The sequence below is a fragment of the Chiloscyllium plagiosum genome, unplaced genomic scaffold, assembly GCF_004010195.1.
Source record: "Chiloscyllium plagiosum isolate BGI_BamShark_2017 unplaced genomic scaffold, ASM401019v2 scaf_8718, whole genome shotgun sequence".
Classification (NCBI taxonomy): Eukaryota; Metazoa; Chordata; class Chondrichthyes; order Orectolobiformes; family Hemiscylliidae; genus Chiloscyllium; species Chiloscyllium plagiosum.
Window position 1 is genome coordinate 19,856 of NW_025214405.1, and position 16,436 is coordinate 36,291.

The window sequence follows — 16,436 nt, forward strand, 5'->3', positions numbered from 1 at the left end:
CATTTTATCCCAGTTCCAACCTTCCAGCACAGCACTGCCCTCATGACCCACCCCATTTTATTCATCTTCCTTCCCACCTATCCGCTCCTCCTCCCCTCCAACCTATCACCTTTACCCCAACCTCCATCCACCTCTTGCACTCTCAGCTACCTTCCCCCCATCCCCACCCCCACCCATTTGTCTCTCCACTCCAAAGCCTCCCACCCTCATTCCTGGCAAAGGGCTTTTGCCCAAAACATTGATTTTCCTGCTCCTTGGATGCTGCCTGACCTGCTGTGCTTTTCCAGCACCAGTCTAATCTTGACTTTAATCTCCAACATCTGCAGTACTCACTTTTACCACAGGCCAAGGTAGATGGGCCGGTCAGATGGAATTTAATCTTGTAAAGGGAAGTGATGCACTTTTGGAGGACTAAAAGCAAGAGAGTACATGGTGAATGATAGGAAGCTAGGGAGTATAGAATGTCCAAAGATCCCTAAAGGCAGCAGGGTAAGTAGATAAGGTAGTTAAGAAGACATATGGGATACTTGCCTTTATTAGTCAAAACACTGAGTATCGGAGCAAGGAGGTTATGATGGAACTATACATACCATCAATTAGGTGACAGCTGGAGAATTGTGTGCAGTTTTAGTCACCAAACTATAGAAGGGATATGATTGGCTGAAGAGGATGTAGGGGAGATTCTCCAGGATGTTTCCTGGGCTGCAATGGTTCGGCTATGAAAAGAGATGAGATTGAACTGGGATTGTTTTCTTCAGAGCAGAGAAGGCTAAGTCGGAATTGGATTGCAGGCGACAAACTTCTGAGGGGCATAAACATAACAGATGGGGAGAAATCTTTTCTTTTATTTGAGAGGTCAATAATTAAGGGCACAATTTTAAAGTTAGGAATTTGAGGTTTAGAGGGGATTTAAGGTAAAAAGTTTTCAATCAGAGGGTTGTGGATATTTGGAACTCACTGTCTAATTATGGTGGTAGAACCCTCAAGACACAGGTAGTATTTAGACAAACATTTAAGCACAATAGCATACAAGGCTACAGGCGAAGTGCTGGAAAATGGGATTAGGGTAGATCCATGTTAGAAGACTAGACCCTGCATCGAACAGCCTCTTTCCATGCTGTAAAAACGCAAATCAGTACATCGGGATTACAAAGTTAAAAATCACACCACACCAGGTTATAGTCCAACAGGTTTATTTGGAAGCACTAGCTTTCAGAGCGCTGCTCCTTCATCAACCACACGATTGATGTAACCAAGACAGGGTTAAAATGGTATATTCAACGAGGTAAAAACAATGACTGCAGATGCTGGAAACCAGATTCTGGACTAGTGGTGCTGGAAGAGCACAGCAGTTCAGGCAGCATCCTGAAGGAGTTTCGAAATCGACGTTTCGGGCAAAAGCCCTTCATCAGGAATAAAAATGGTATGTTGCAGAGACAACATGGGATGACCCAAGTGATAAAAATGGAACTGGAAGAAGATTAGGAAAGCCGAAGACCAGATCAAAGGATGAGAATCGTAAACAAAATGAAATTGGAACAGCACTATGTAGCAGAAGGAGATGAGGAGTGATCAACCAGCTCCATGGCAACCACAGGTCAAATGGGAGAAACATTAAAACGAGAACACAACACATTTATTTAAAACATTCCAATGTGTTATAAAATTATCATCGAGAAACTATTATCTTGCATCTCTATCAATGAAGAAAGTGAACAGTAACATAAATCCTGAATCGTTTGCCGACATCCGAGAGCCGATCCGGCTGTGCAAAACCAGGTAAGCCCGTTCGCCACCTGGAGGAGGAGTCTCACGGTGGTACGTTGGCCACACAAACACACACTTTGAGAACTAACTACTCTGATAAACAACGTACAGTTTCACCTCAGGGCTAGGATTGAAAACTATACACCTTTTGTTTTCTTAGTCCGCAAACCCTGTGTTGCGTTTATCAATGTGAGTCCTGCAAGGAAATGCTGACGATCACTTCGTTCTAGTGCTGAGACCTGTCCACTCTGGAATTAACCCACAGTTGGAATGTTTGCAAACCGTACAACTCTGGGTGTTTTGGAAAACTGTCTCCAATGGAAGGGGGAACGGAAAATCACATTTGCATAGTCAATCCCACCTATATCTTGGATGCCAACAAAATGCAGTCCTCCTTACCAGCTGACGTCACATCCCCTGTAAAAGGAGTCTGATCCCCGAACGCCACGTACGTGGATTTATTTTCAGCTCTCAACCAACCCTGCTAACAAACTACGCAACTCTCCTGATGGACAGTAGAATTAACCATTAGGAGATGGACTGGTGTATAAGGCGGGACCTCTTGGGGGAGCCTGACCAATGGAGGTGATATAGAGGCGTGGCCTATCGGTGCTGGTGCTTGGTTACGTTGCAACATTTGTCAAACGGGGTCGAGCTGTGGTGGATTGGAGCTGAAGGTGCTGTTTACGTTCATAGAGGGTTTGCGAAGACCGTGGCTGTGTATCTTTCTACGGGTTAGAGGTGCCGAGGGTAAAGGGAACACCACTAAACCTGATCTTTCATGTTCAACTTCATCATTGAAAAAGAACTTCATTACCCAGAGTCCTGCCTGAAAGTAGGAGGCACCAGACATCAGGGTAAGAAGTACAGATACGCCGCTAGAATGAATCGTTGTATGAAATTTATTCCGTACCAATCCTAATAGTTGTTCTGCCGTGACATGAGCAGGCTGTCTTAAAGGCATTAAACTTGATGTCCACAGCAGGTGACCGTTAAATTCTGACACTTTGTGACCCTTGGCAAAATCTCTGCTCAAATTGTGAAACATGTTATGTTTAACGTTTTCTTTCTGCAGGTTGGAGTTCAAAATATTTCATCATACAATTTCACAGCACATTCGGTTTAAGACTTAAAACATAACTTAAAAACTTTGTTATATTCGTTCCAAAGCTTGTTAAAGGCTTGACACTGACCACAAAACCACATTTCTGGTTTAGAGTCATAGAGATGGACCGCATGGAAACAGACCCTTCGGTCCAACGTTCACGCCGACCAAGATATCCCAACCCTGCATCCGGCCCATATCCCTCCAAACCCTTCCTATTCATTTACCCATCCAAATGCCTTTTAAATGTTGCAATTGTACTAGCCTCCACCACTTCCTCTGGCAGCTCATTCCATACATGTACCAACCTCTGCGAGAAGAAGTTGTCCCTTAGGTCTCCTTTATATCTTTCCCCTCTCACCCTAAACCTATGCCCTCCAGTTCTGGACTCCCCTACCCCAGGGAAAAGACTTTGTCTATTTATCCTATCCATGCCCCTCATAATTTTGTAAACCTCTATAAGGTCACCCCTCAGCCTCTGACGCTCCAGGGAAAATGGTCCCAGCCTGTTCAGCCTCTCCCTATATTTCAGGTCCTCCAACCCTGGCAACATCCTTGTAAACCTTTTCTGAACCCTTTCAAGTTTCACAACATCTTTCCAATAGGAAGGAGACCAGAATTGCATGCAATATTCCAACAGTGACCTAACCAATGTCCTGTACAGCTGCAACATGACCTCCCAGCTCCTGTACTCAATATTCTGACCAATAAAGGAAAGCTTACAAAACGCCTTCTTCACTATTAAAGTTGTTGAATCTGAAAGCAGAATTATGAACCTCTAGAAATTAAGAGTTCTGATTGTTAAATATCATTAGTATGTATTTCTGCATGATATAGACTTATAAATGAAATCACTTGCTTGAATTATTCTGTGCCTACTGTTTACATCATTCTTTGAATTTGTCCTGTCTTTTATAGAACTGTATCCATGTGTATCTAATAGATACAGTAGCAGAATCAAATTAGTATCATTTTTATCTATTATGTAATACAATGGCTATGATAACTAAACTCAAGTACTTTGTAGTACAATGCAAATTGTGTTTCAACACACGACCTGAAACATTTTATTCAATTTGCAGAACATTTGGTGCGCCCTGGAGAAGGCTGACCTGAATAGTTTTGTTTGAGGATAATTGTTGAATACAGCGCATGTACAGGCACATTAAAAACATGCATCCATTTTTTTCATTTTCTGTTTGTGAGGGAGAAGTTACACAATACAGGGATCACCACTCTGTTTTTATTAAAAACTCTAATGACTGGACACTTGTTGCCAACAAAGGAAATTAAAAAGTTATTGATTTGATACAGTAACAGAAATCTTAGGGAAACACATAATTAATTAAACACCTAGAAATCGCTGGAAGAATGCTTCTCCCAGCAAATGCTATGGGACTAGACACTATAGATTAACCCCCACCCCATTTATGATTGGGCTATACCTCTATCAGATTCAGAATGGTTAAAGACACAGTAACATTACCAGTGAATGTCATCTCCAATGGTCTATGTTTTAAACAATCCATTTGGAAGATGAAGATGCGTTGAATTGAAATAAAATTCAATATAGAAAGGAAAAGGAGGAAAAATAGAAAGAAATTGATTTTTATTTAAGTTAAAATGTCTCTGAACAATTTACTTTGAGAATTGACTCCTCATTTTACTGTTCTCTTTTCTAAAGAAAGTCTAAAGATTAGCTGTATATGAGGTTATTCAGTTTTCTTAAACAAAAGACCTCTGATTTGAACAATTCATGTAAAAAACAATTTAATGAAACAGTTAAAATGATAATTCATGATTTATTATTGCTATTTGGAAATCTTTGGTCTAAAATAGAAGAGCTATGTATATATTTTAAGTTTGATTTGTATTTCTGTATATGTTAAGACGAGACATAGTTTTATCTCATTTTAGATTAGTGTCTGAAATTTTGTTTACATACATATGAGATCCTGAAAACCCTTGAGGTGAATAGCTCAGTGCATTAGAAACCAGGATAGAAGAGGGGAAAAATCTGTAGCTGCCTACCAACAGAGGTCTATAATTACAGAAATTGCTAATCTAAAAGAAAAGGTAATGCAAAAAGTTGTTCGTTTAGCAGCCTCCAAAACATTCAGGGCTTGGAGAAAAATTCCTGAGTGACGATAGAAGAAAAATATCTAGAAAATCAGCCAGTCTGTGACTTTGGACACTAGATAGTGGAGATGGAAGTGCTTGGCTGGTGAGAAGATTGACCCAAAAGTTGGTGGAAGGTGAATATTTGGAAAATTTATATGTTTTCATCTAAAGTGTTTAGAAGTTAATCTTAAAAACTTCAGAAACTATTTGAGGCCATTGTAACTGAACAAGGAGATTTAAAGTGAAGATGCGGTGAACCACTGAGGTTTGAGTCTTTGTAAAATTATTTTTCAATATAAAAGGGTTATGTTTTTACTTCCACGTTTTGTAGCAGGACTATTTGTTGAATAATATGTTTTCATTTTCGTTTTATATAATAAGCTTTTTTACTTTTAGTAAAAGTACATTGGCAGTCTCTTTTCAATATATTCAGTGGCTGACTGCCATGGTAAACAAAAAGAAAAAATAAAACTCATGGTCCAATCTAACTTTCCAGTGTTACCATCAGCTGGGATCGTAACATGGTGGGGATCCTCATGGTGAGGTACTGACTTGTTTGGTGTGTCTTTCTTTTCTCAAAAAAAATTGCAACAACTTTCACATAATACGAATGGTGAATGCCACAAGCGTACGAGTATTTTCTGACTAATATTTGGTTAGAGAGGCAAATTCATGAAGTTATCTATGTATGAGGATTGCTATGAACCTTTAGAAACTGTAATCAAATTTCTGGGACCACACTTGTTTGAAGTTTTCTCTGGCACATTGATATTCCAAATAACATTTAAGTTAATACAGTTTAAGCAAAATTATTTCAAGTTTGCATTAATTGGATAAAATGTGGGTGTGCTCGCTAGTTAAAACTGTCAAACAATTTTCCTGATTTTAACAGATAAGGTGAGGTATTTTCTCACTAGTTAGAGCCAGAAGAAATGTATGCCATACTTATTTGTATTTGGTTTTCAAATTCTGTCATTCCTTGGAAGTCAATTGTTCTAAACTCATTCTTTGTATTCTGACTTGAATTATAATATTACACTGATCATATAATAGGTTTTTGCCATCAGATGCATATGTACATGTGAAATATGTATGTATCTACTTACCAAATATGGGATTGGACATTAATTGTTTCCCATACAATTTCACTTGTCTGTTGATACCATAGTCATTTTGCTGATGTGTAGATGATTCATTATTTAGTCTGTTATATTTTGTGATGGTGACTAAGAAGTTAGGGAAAATCTTTCTTGTCATGCTATTTGAGCTATAGCATCCTTGTAGAAAATGAATACTGGGAATTAGTTACACATTAGGTGTTTGATCAGTAGTGATATGGTGTGGATGGATTTCAACAGGGTCATGTTCATTGACATGCAAAGTAGGTGAGTTAGAAAGATATCAGAGTCTCTGACCCGATTTTGTTTAACCTTGTGGAGACACATAACTTCAATTCTGAAGTTGGAGAGTTTTTTTTGTAATATCTGTTAAGCAGGGATAGAAAGGCAATGTGGATAACTATAAATCAATATGTTTAAACATTTGTGAACACATTTTTAATTCAAAATGATATTAATAAATTTTAGAAGTGTATATGTTGTCAAAGGCTGTGATGGTTGACCTGTTGTTAAAAATGAGTCGAATTTAACTAACATAATTTCTGAAGAAGTGACAGATTGAATAGATAAGTGGGATTTAATACATGTAATACAGATGGATTTTCAAAGCTGGCACACACTTTCAGGAGTTTGATATAATGAAAGTAACAATGTTCTAATTTATATACCGCCTTTTATCACAGAAAACCATTACCAGTTGCAACAGAGGTATACTTGGACAAAAATATTTGTTGATGTAAGGGAAGAAAAGGACAGCTGCCTAATATCTTGGTCAAAGAAGGGACTTGGAGGAGCTGAAACAGATGGATTTGGATGGAATACACCCAGGGTACTGAGTCTTAGACTCACCTGAAGCTTAGCTACTAATGGTGGAGCAAAAGTAGCAAGGCATGGATAAAGAACTAAGTCAATCATTATAGGGAGAAAGAGGCAGGTTTCTGAAGGGATAGAAAGTGAAAATCATGCAACTTTTAAATTTTGAAGCTTGGGGATGACAGCACAGGCAGCAATGATCTTAAGACTGATAGGTGAACAGGTTTGTGGTAGCATGAAACTTATGGAGGATGAAGAAAATGAGAATCACCATGTTGCCATTCATGAGCCACATCAGAATGTTATTATCCAAAGTAAGATCATTTTCATGGGAACTCAACATTTTGGAGCAAAATATGTCAAATGTGGTGATTATAAGCTTGTGCTAGTCGTAGCATTTGGGGAGAGCAGCAAAGGAAGAAGCTTGATAATATTAGCTACTACCTAGTGAGAAGTTCAATGTGATTAAAGGTAAAGTAACTTGACTTGATGCTCATAAGGAAGTTGTGCATGTGGCTTTGTGGCTCCTTTTTAGAGAATATGTGGAGTGATCAAATAGCTGTCACCGTATACAAGTGAGATTCAAACCTTAAACAGTGCCAGGTGAATACAAAGGTGGAGAAGAGAGAAATTGAGGCAGAGGCTGAGGGAGAGGCAAAGTATCTAAACAGGGAAACAAATTTAAAATTTTTAGATTGGTTGAACAAAGATCAATTCTGGTAAGCATATGTTATTTGGAAGAGAGAAGTGATTGGAGTAGCATACCAAAGGTACAGATGCTTGGTTCGTTGTTGATCTTGAGAAATGTAAATTTTGGGTTCTCCACCTGAAGTAAAAATTGGTAAAATAAGGAAGTGATTTTAAGAAAAGTTTTATATTTACCAAAATTATGCAGAGTTCTGTTTTGAAAAAAAAGTACTGACTTCTCTGGTCATCCTTCATCTTTCTTTCCAAACTCTGTTGCGCTAGTGCTCTCTCTCTCTTCCCCCCCCCCCCCCCCCTCCAAAGGGAATGAGAAGACTTGTAATAAAGTTATTTGCATTGATGATGGTTGAAATATAAAATGCAACATGGTTGAGATAGAGATTGTCCCCTCTCTTTTGTGGAAATTTGATAAATATTTCAAGTTGAGAGAGATAAAAGGCAATGGGGAAATAGTCAGTGAGATTAAATTTGGGTTACTCTGGGAGTTTAAAATGCAACACAAGAATGCAGAACAATATGGCCTCATACAGTGGGTTTCAAAGTATTTGATGCTGTTTCTGACTGTGTGCCACATGGTTATGTAAATGCAGTAATTGCTACAATATGTTGTGGTTCTGTTCACCGAGCTGGGAATTTGTGTTGCAGACGTTTCGTCCCCTGTCTAGGTGACATCCTCAGTGCTTGGGAGCTTCCTGTGAAGCGCTTCTGTAATCTTTCCTCCGGCATTTGTAGTGGTTTGAATCTGCCGCTTCCGGTTGTCAGTTCCAGCTATCCGTTGCAGTGGTCGGTATATTGAGCCCAGGTCGATGTGCTTATTGATTGAATCTGTGGATGAGTGCCATACCTCTAGGAATTCCCTGGCTGTTCTCTGTTTGGCTTGTCCTATAATAGTAGTGTTGTCCCAGTCAAATTCATGTTGCTTGTCATCTGCGTGTGTGGCTACTAAGGAGAGCTGGTCGTGTTGTTTCGTGGCTAGTTGGTGTTCATGGATGCGGATCGTTAGCTGTCTTCCTGTTTGTCCTATGTAGTGTTTTGTGCAGTCCTTGTATGGGATTTTGTAGGACAAGCCAAACAGAGAACAGCCAGGGAATTCCTAGAGGCCTGGCACTCATCCACAGATTCAATCAATAAGCACATCGACCTGGACCCAATATACCGACCACTGCAACGGACAGCTGGAACTGACAACTGGAAGCGGCAGATTCAAACCACTATAAATGCCGGAGGAAAAATCACAGAAGCGCTTCACAGGAGGCTCCCAAGCACTGAGGATGTCACCTAGACAGGGGAAGAAACGTCTGCAGCACAAATTCCCAGCTCGGCGAACAGAACCACAACAACGAGCAACAAATCTCACAAACTTTGATTGCTACAATATGTTACACCTCCCAAGAGAATTCAGATAATTTTGAATCATCTAAAGAGCACTGAACATGTTTCCCACTAAGTTTTACAATTATATCCTTTTTTAAAATTCTGTTTCGTCTGCAAGATATTTCAGATTTTGTCTTACATCTTAAGGCATTCCACTTTGAATTATTTGCTTTTACACAGCTTACTGGACCAACATTTTCATTTAGGACAATTTCATTGAATTTTGGATCAGAAATCCAGCTGACATTGAAATATAGGAACTAAGTAAGTTAGTTTAATAACTTACTGGCTGCAGCTTTAAATCTAATGACATTCCCTTTATTGATTTTTTTTTTAAACATTAATTTTTCAGTATCAAACTGGGATGCCCATAACTTGACTAAATGGCAGATAGTTTATTATCAAGAACTATTCATCGTTTTATCTGTCACTAATTGGGAATAAATAGTTTCTGCAACAAATGCTTTTATGTTGAGATATCTCCACCCTTCAAGCTCTCTGCCTTTATCCCTGATGAAGGGCTTTTGCCTGAAACGTTGATTTTACTGCTCCTCGGATGCTGCCTGAACTGCTGTGCTCTTCCAGCACCACTAATCCAGAATCTGGTTTCCAGCATCTGCAGCCATTGTTTTTACCTATTACACTGACAACCCGGTTCAAATTTTAATAATTTATTCATGCTCTACTTTGAAATCATAAGCAATGGCAATAATAATTTACCATCTAGCACTTCTAACATAACATTTCTGGGTGCTTCAGAGAAGTATAATGAGTTAAAAAAAATGTGTCAACCATAGAAATATTGCAAATGATGACCTGAAACTTGCAAAAAGTAGAGCTTTAGCAAGCATTTCTTAGGAAGAGCAGGAAGATGAAGAGAGAAAAAATCTAAAAGATGGAATCCTAGAACATTATATCTTTATTATTGAAAGAATGTCTATTGAATTTGGGATGAATTGGGAAACACTGCACAGACAGTCAGAGACATAAATATGTAAGTGTTGCTGGTACGAGGAGAGGTTAGAGAGATAGTTAAGGGTAAGGTATTGAGTGATTTGAACACTTGAACGTAAAATTGAAATTACAGTATTTGGGGGTGGCAATCAGTGAACAGGACTTGGTAGCTAAAGGACATAGCTACTCAACTTTTGATGGTAAGTGGAGATTAAAAGAATAGGGAAGACTAACAGGAAATGCACTAAAATACTTGAGTCCAAAGGTGTCAGTGGCGTGAAGGAGAGCTTCAACAGAGATTAAATTAGGAATAAAGGAAGGCAATGTTAAAGGTAGTAGTAGATAATTTTTGTTCAGGAGTTTGAGGTTAAAATGTATTCAGGACCACATATGTTGCGGAGTCTGTGGATAGTCTCTTAGTCTAAGGCATGGTTTGCAAAATGAACTGAATCAGTGGCAAGGGTTAGGAACCTTGTAGTAGGAGCAGAGGATGCCATGGTCTTTCTGTTGTTCAACTAGAAGATGTTTATCACATCCCATGGTGACATCGAAGTAGTTTCTTTTTGTTTTATGAGATGAGGACTTCGGTTGCTAGATTAACATTTATTGCACATATTTGATTGTTCTGGTGAAGATGGTGAGTTGCTGCCTTGAACTATTGCTGTCACTGGAGTGTAGGGACACCCAGAGTGCTGTTAAGAAAAGGGCTTCAGGAGTTTGAGCCAGTGTAAGTGAAGGGATAACAATATGGTTCTAAGTCAAGATGGTGTGGGACTTGGTGGTGGTGTTCCCATGCATCTGCTGCCTTTATCGTTCTAGGTGGTAGATATTGTAGGTTGAAAGATGCTGGCAAGTAGCCCTGGTGAGTTAGTGTAGTTTATTTTGTAGAAGGTACACACTGCTAAAACTGCATATCAGCGGTGAAGTTGGTGAATGGGATGCTAATCAAACAGGCTCCCTTGTCCTTTTCTTCTATTAGAATAGGCTATGGATTCAAGAAGTAAATTTGGGTTGCATCAGATGCCAATGTTATTCACTTAACACAGTTATTAATGAGGCTTACTGGTTCATGATTAAGAATGGAGATTTTTGTGTCTCTTTCCACAGCAAAGGAGCATTGTAACCATTTATTATCAGTCTGTTGCCATGGCTAGGAGTTTCCTTGTTTAGATCTGTACTCCATTACATAAGTTATCTACTTTTTATTTAAGCTAACAGTTATGCAGCAATAAAACAGATTTTGTTGAATTTATATGTATTTCTAACACTATTTTCAATGTAAAAGCTTAGGTTTTAGGATTTGCACATCATATAGTTGTTTTAAAAAAAAGTATGTTTTGTAAGATTGCAATTTTATTATTTCAGGCTATTAATGCACTTTAACTTTCTGTTGTTTTACATGGTATTTCAGCAGGGTGTAATCAAATCAAATGGCAGATCTGTAGTGGCTACTATGTTTATGTTGATGGAAGAAACAACCATATTTTGTGTGCCTATTTCAACATGGAGTTTTAGATTAATGTCAGCCTTCTGAATTCACAATTGCATGTCGTAGTTATAGGCATGATCATACAGCATCCATTTTGGTACTTGGTTAATTTAATTGAAATGTTCAAGTTGAATGAGTAAATGAGATTGAGGAGGAATTTTCTTTTAATACATTATAGATGCATTGGAAGAGTATGTCACTGTCCCGCTGTTGGTTGCTGCTCTGTCTCCTTCTTGCTGCTGAAACTGTACCAATCGATAAGATAAAGGTGACCAAAGTAGAAGAACCAGAAGTGCAGGCAACAGTTGAAAGTCCAGTAAGTATTCCAATTGCAAGTAAAACAATTTATATATAGAATCATTTGAGATTCAGAAGTACCAGTATTGGAAATAATGGTCTTAGGTTTGTATACTTTTGAGAGATGTATAAACACAACAGTGAATGAACAAATAATTAATTATCGCTCAGTTATGCAAGGCTTTATTCCCTTATTCATTGTCAACAGCACAGAAAAAGGCCCTTAGGAATGTTGTGTCTGCACCAGTCAAATAAATCGCCTGACTATTCAAATCTCATTTTCCAGCACTTGGCCCATAGCCTTATATGCCTTTGCATCACAAGTGTACATCTAAATACCACCTAAGTGTTATGATGTTTTCTGCCTCTACCATCTTTAAAGCAGAGAGTTCCAGATACCCACCACTCTTGTGTGAAAAAAATGTCTTTACATCTGGTCTAAGCCTACTGTCCTTTATCGTAAATCTATTGCCTGGTAATTGATCCCTCCAAAGGTTTCTTCTTGTCCACCTTATCTAGCCCCTCAATTTCATACATCACAGTCATGTCTCATCAATCTCCTCTGCTCCTCAGAAAGCAACCACAGTCTGTCCAATCTTTCTTCATAACTGAAACTCTCCAGTCTAAGTAACATGCTGGTAAATCTCCTCTGCACTGTCCACTGCAATCATATCCCACTTACGTGGATTCCAGAGCTATGCATAATCCAGCTGAAGCCTAATTGCCACTTTGTACAATTCCAGCATAATCACCCTGCTCTTAAACTCTTTGCCTCAGTTAACAAAGGCAAGCACATCTTATACCTTCTTAATCATTTTATTCACTTTTCCTGATACCTTAAGGAACTCATGTACATGCACAATAAAGGTGCCTCTGATCCTCAGTGCATCACTTCACCTTTATCCAGGTTGAATTCCATTTGCCTATGTGACCAGCTGGTGTATATCCTTTGTAATCTAAGGCTATCCTCCTGTCTATTTAGTACTCCACCAATTTTTGTATCATTGACAAGCACATTAATCAACTATCCTACATTCACGTCTAAATAATTTTAGATAAATCACAAGCAGGCCCTGACATTGACCCCGTGGGATCCCACTGGACACAGATATCCAGTCAGAAAAACATCTCTCAATCATCATCCTCTGCTTCCTGCCTCTCAGCCAAATGTAGATCTGATTCACAAAATTTTCTTAGGTCCCATGGGTTCTTAACTTATCTGCCAGATTTTCATGCAGGACATTATCAAAAGCCTTGCAGAAGTCCAAGTAGATTTCATTGCCCTCGTCCACACATCTCTTCAGAAACAGTCAATCAAGTTGGCCAGACATGACCACCTTCTCCATATAGCAATCTTCATTTTGTGGAAGTTAATGGTGTTAACCAAGAACAAGAACCAAGATTAGCTGTGAACAGTATATCTGTTCTTGAAGGAGTAAAATAATTTTGGCGATTTAAGTAAATACCATTTACAAGAGAACAAAATTTATGCAATGTGTGCTTATATGTCCCTGTTCCATGTAGTAGGAAGCAATGGTTACTTTTAGATTAGATTACTTTACAGTGTGGAAACAGGCCCTTCGGCCCAACAAGTCCACACCGACCCGCTGAAGCGCAAACCACCCATACCCCTACATTTACCCCTTAGCTAACACTACGGACAATTTAGCATGGCCAATTCACCTGACCTGCACATCTTTGGACTGTGGGAGGAAACCGGAGCACCCGGAGGAAACCCATGCAGACACGGGGAGAATGTGCAAACTCCACACAGTCGGTCGCCTGAGGCGGGAATTGAACCCGGGTCTCTGGCGCTGTGAGGCAGCAGTGCTAACCACTGTGCCACCGTGCCGCCCATAATTACTGATTAAACTCATCCTGAGGCATAATGAGCAATGTTTCCTGCCACTTGATGATATGTACCTACATTGGGTGGCAAAGGATTTACCGGACATAATGCAGTCTCAAATGACTAGATATTTTGAACCTTAAGCTGAGTGCTTCCTTTAAGTGAATAAATGGATTTCAGTGTAAAGATCAGCAAATTTACTAGGGAGCACTAGTACTAGTCTGCAAAAGGCATTTCCACATCCAAATTTTTTTTGACTGCAGGTAAAGTCTTGCTCTCGGAGCCGCGCGTTCTAAATTCTGAAATTTCTCTTGATGTCTAAGTAATAAATTATTTCCTTATGCTTGTGGTTTTGCCTCTGAAAAGGTAGAAGAGAAGTTCAAGTATGTTATCAATTTCTTTTGAACCATGTGTCACTTTAGAATTAAAATGAGAAGGGAGGGTCCAGCACTTTTTTTTTTAAAAACAGTTGCTCAACTGAACATAGCTTACACAATTGTGCTTTTCTATCATATAGCATATTATCATACTTAGGCTTTTGACTGAGCGAATGATACAGATAATGGCAAATATTTGCTTTATGGTTTGGAACATCTGCCCTGCTCTTAGAAGTAATTGTGTTTTGTTGTTGGCAGTTGCATGAATCCATTGACAATATTAATTTGAAACAAAATGTACTAATTATCCCAGTGGTGCCAACTGCTATTGGTAATTTTACTTTGTGTGTTGGAATCAGATGATACCAAGTGTTCTGAAGGAAATTATCACATTTTTTTTGATGACTGTCTCATCATAGGCACATATGAAGAAGGCCTGAACATGCAAATTGTAAATATATCTGGCTGAGGCCAGTAGTTTTCAAATGGTTTTGGTTGTATAAATCTCATTCAGTTGGTTTAATAATCATGGATCCCTCCCTTGTAATACTTTCTAGTACCAATTGATAAAAGTGCTGCATGTAGATCTTTAAAAAATATTTTGAACGAGTTTTAAATGAGTGCTTAGTCCATTTTTCTCACTGATCTCTAATGCCCTTTATTTAAAAGGGAATGGAATATAAAATTAAGGAGGTTTTGTTGAAACTATACAATAGGAGAAAGTGAGGTCTGTAGATGCTGGAGATCAGAGCTGAAAATGTGTTGCTGGAAAAGCGCAGCAGGTCAGGCAGCATCCAGGGAACAGGAGAATCAACGTTTCGGGCATAAGCCCTTCTTCAGGATTCCTGAAACTATACAATACTCTAGTTACACCACTCTTAGAATACAGTTAACAGTTTTCATCCCCTGATCTAAGAAAAGACCCATTAGCATTTCAGGAGCCCAGAGAAGGTCCACAAGGTTGATTATCTGGTACGGAGGATCTTATGAGGTGAGATTGAGCAGGTTGGTCTCGTACTTATTAAAATTTCAAAGAATGACAGATGACTCTATTGAAACACTTGTGAGATTCTTAGACAACTTGACAGGGAAGATGTGGATAGATTGTTTCCCCTTGTTGGTGAAGCCAAAGCCAGAGCCAGAGCAAATGGGTTGCCCATTTCCAACAGATGAGGAGGAATGTTTTTCTGAGGGGAGTGAATCAGTTGAAATCTTTCCTGCAGAGGGCTGTCGAAGTGGGGCTCATTCAAGGTTACTGAAGGCTGAGATAGATAGATTTTAAATTAATAAGGGAATCCAGGGTTATGGGGATAAGGCAGAAAAGTGGAGGTGAGGATGATCAGATCAGCTGTGGTCTCATTGAATGGCAGAGCAGAGCTGGGCTGTATGGCCTACTTCTACTCCCGTATCTCAGTCTTATGGAGGACCACACTGCAGAGTTTTCTATCTTTGTGTGAGCCCATCTTTAGAGGAGGTAGCTCACCCAGGGATGTTCCTTGTTTAGCAGTAGCACTTATTTTCTGGATTCCATCATTCTGCCTCTTGTGCAACTCATTCTTTTATGTAATTGACAAAACCACTGCCACTTAGATGGAAAAGGGCAGAACATTCTCCAAGCTACATACCAATGTGACTTCACATTATATTGCCATTCCTTCACTCCTGGAACCTCCTTCCTCAGAGCAGTGTGGGTGTACCTATACCACATGGATTGCCGTAATTCAAGAAAGCAGCTCACCACATTCTAATTGGAGAAAGGCAATAAATCCTGGCCTAGCCAGAGACATTTGAGAAATGAACATTTAATAAAACTTAAAGTAGACTCTGTCGGATACAAGTCTGGCCAGCAAGATTCCACTAGTCCAGATTCGTTGCAGTCTCTTTCTGCAGCCTAGATGCTGCCCTGCTCTTGAAGGTCTCATTCAATGTACTTTATCAGCTCATTTTTGGTTAGGCCTGTCTTCTTCTTAAATCTGGTAATGTTGTTATATCTGGTGGTAATGCAACTTGGTAAACACTCACATTATTTCAAAACCTCGCTTAAAGTCTCTTGGGATCCAGTTTGAAAATAATTAACTAACATTCTGATTGAGGAGCTTCTATTGAGCGGAGATCTCTTGTCTCCCTAGTCTGCTCATCTATCTAAACATTATTTTCATGCTGAAATAGATCCACCTTTTGCCAAGGAATCCGACCAAATTTGGGTTAGAAATCAGCATAAATTGCCTTCAAGGATAGCCAGTGAGTGAGTGTTGGAAATCTCTCAGCTGCCTGTCAACAATATTTTAAAAATGTAAAGTTGGCAGTGGCACCAGTGTGGAACTATAAGAGGCCTTTGCTACCAATATTTTTGTGCTTTAAATAAATCTCTTGATGGTAGGGTCTAATGGGCAATTCCTGTGTTAATCAGAGTAAGTAACAGGAGAGCACATGGGAGGCAGGAACTGTAGCAGATCATTCGACTCTT

General features: G+C 39.1%; 1 long non-coding RNA gene across 1 annotated transcript; it reads left to right on the forward strand.

Moving 5' to 3' along the window:
• Window positions 1-1,598: 1,598 nt before the first annotated feature.
• On the forward strand, window positions 1,599-15,357 carry LOC122547883. Its single transcript, XR_006311111.1, has 3 exons — window positions 1,599-2,624; window positions 11,625-11,766; window positions 15,347-15,357. It is a non-coding gene; the product is annotated as an uncharacterized LOC122547883 (long non-coding RNA).
• The last annotated feature ends 1,079 nt before the right edge of the window (window positions 15,358-16,436 follow it).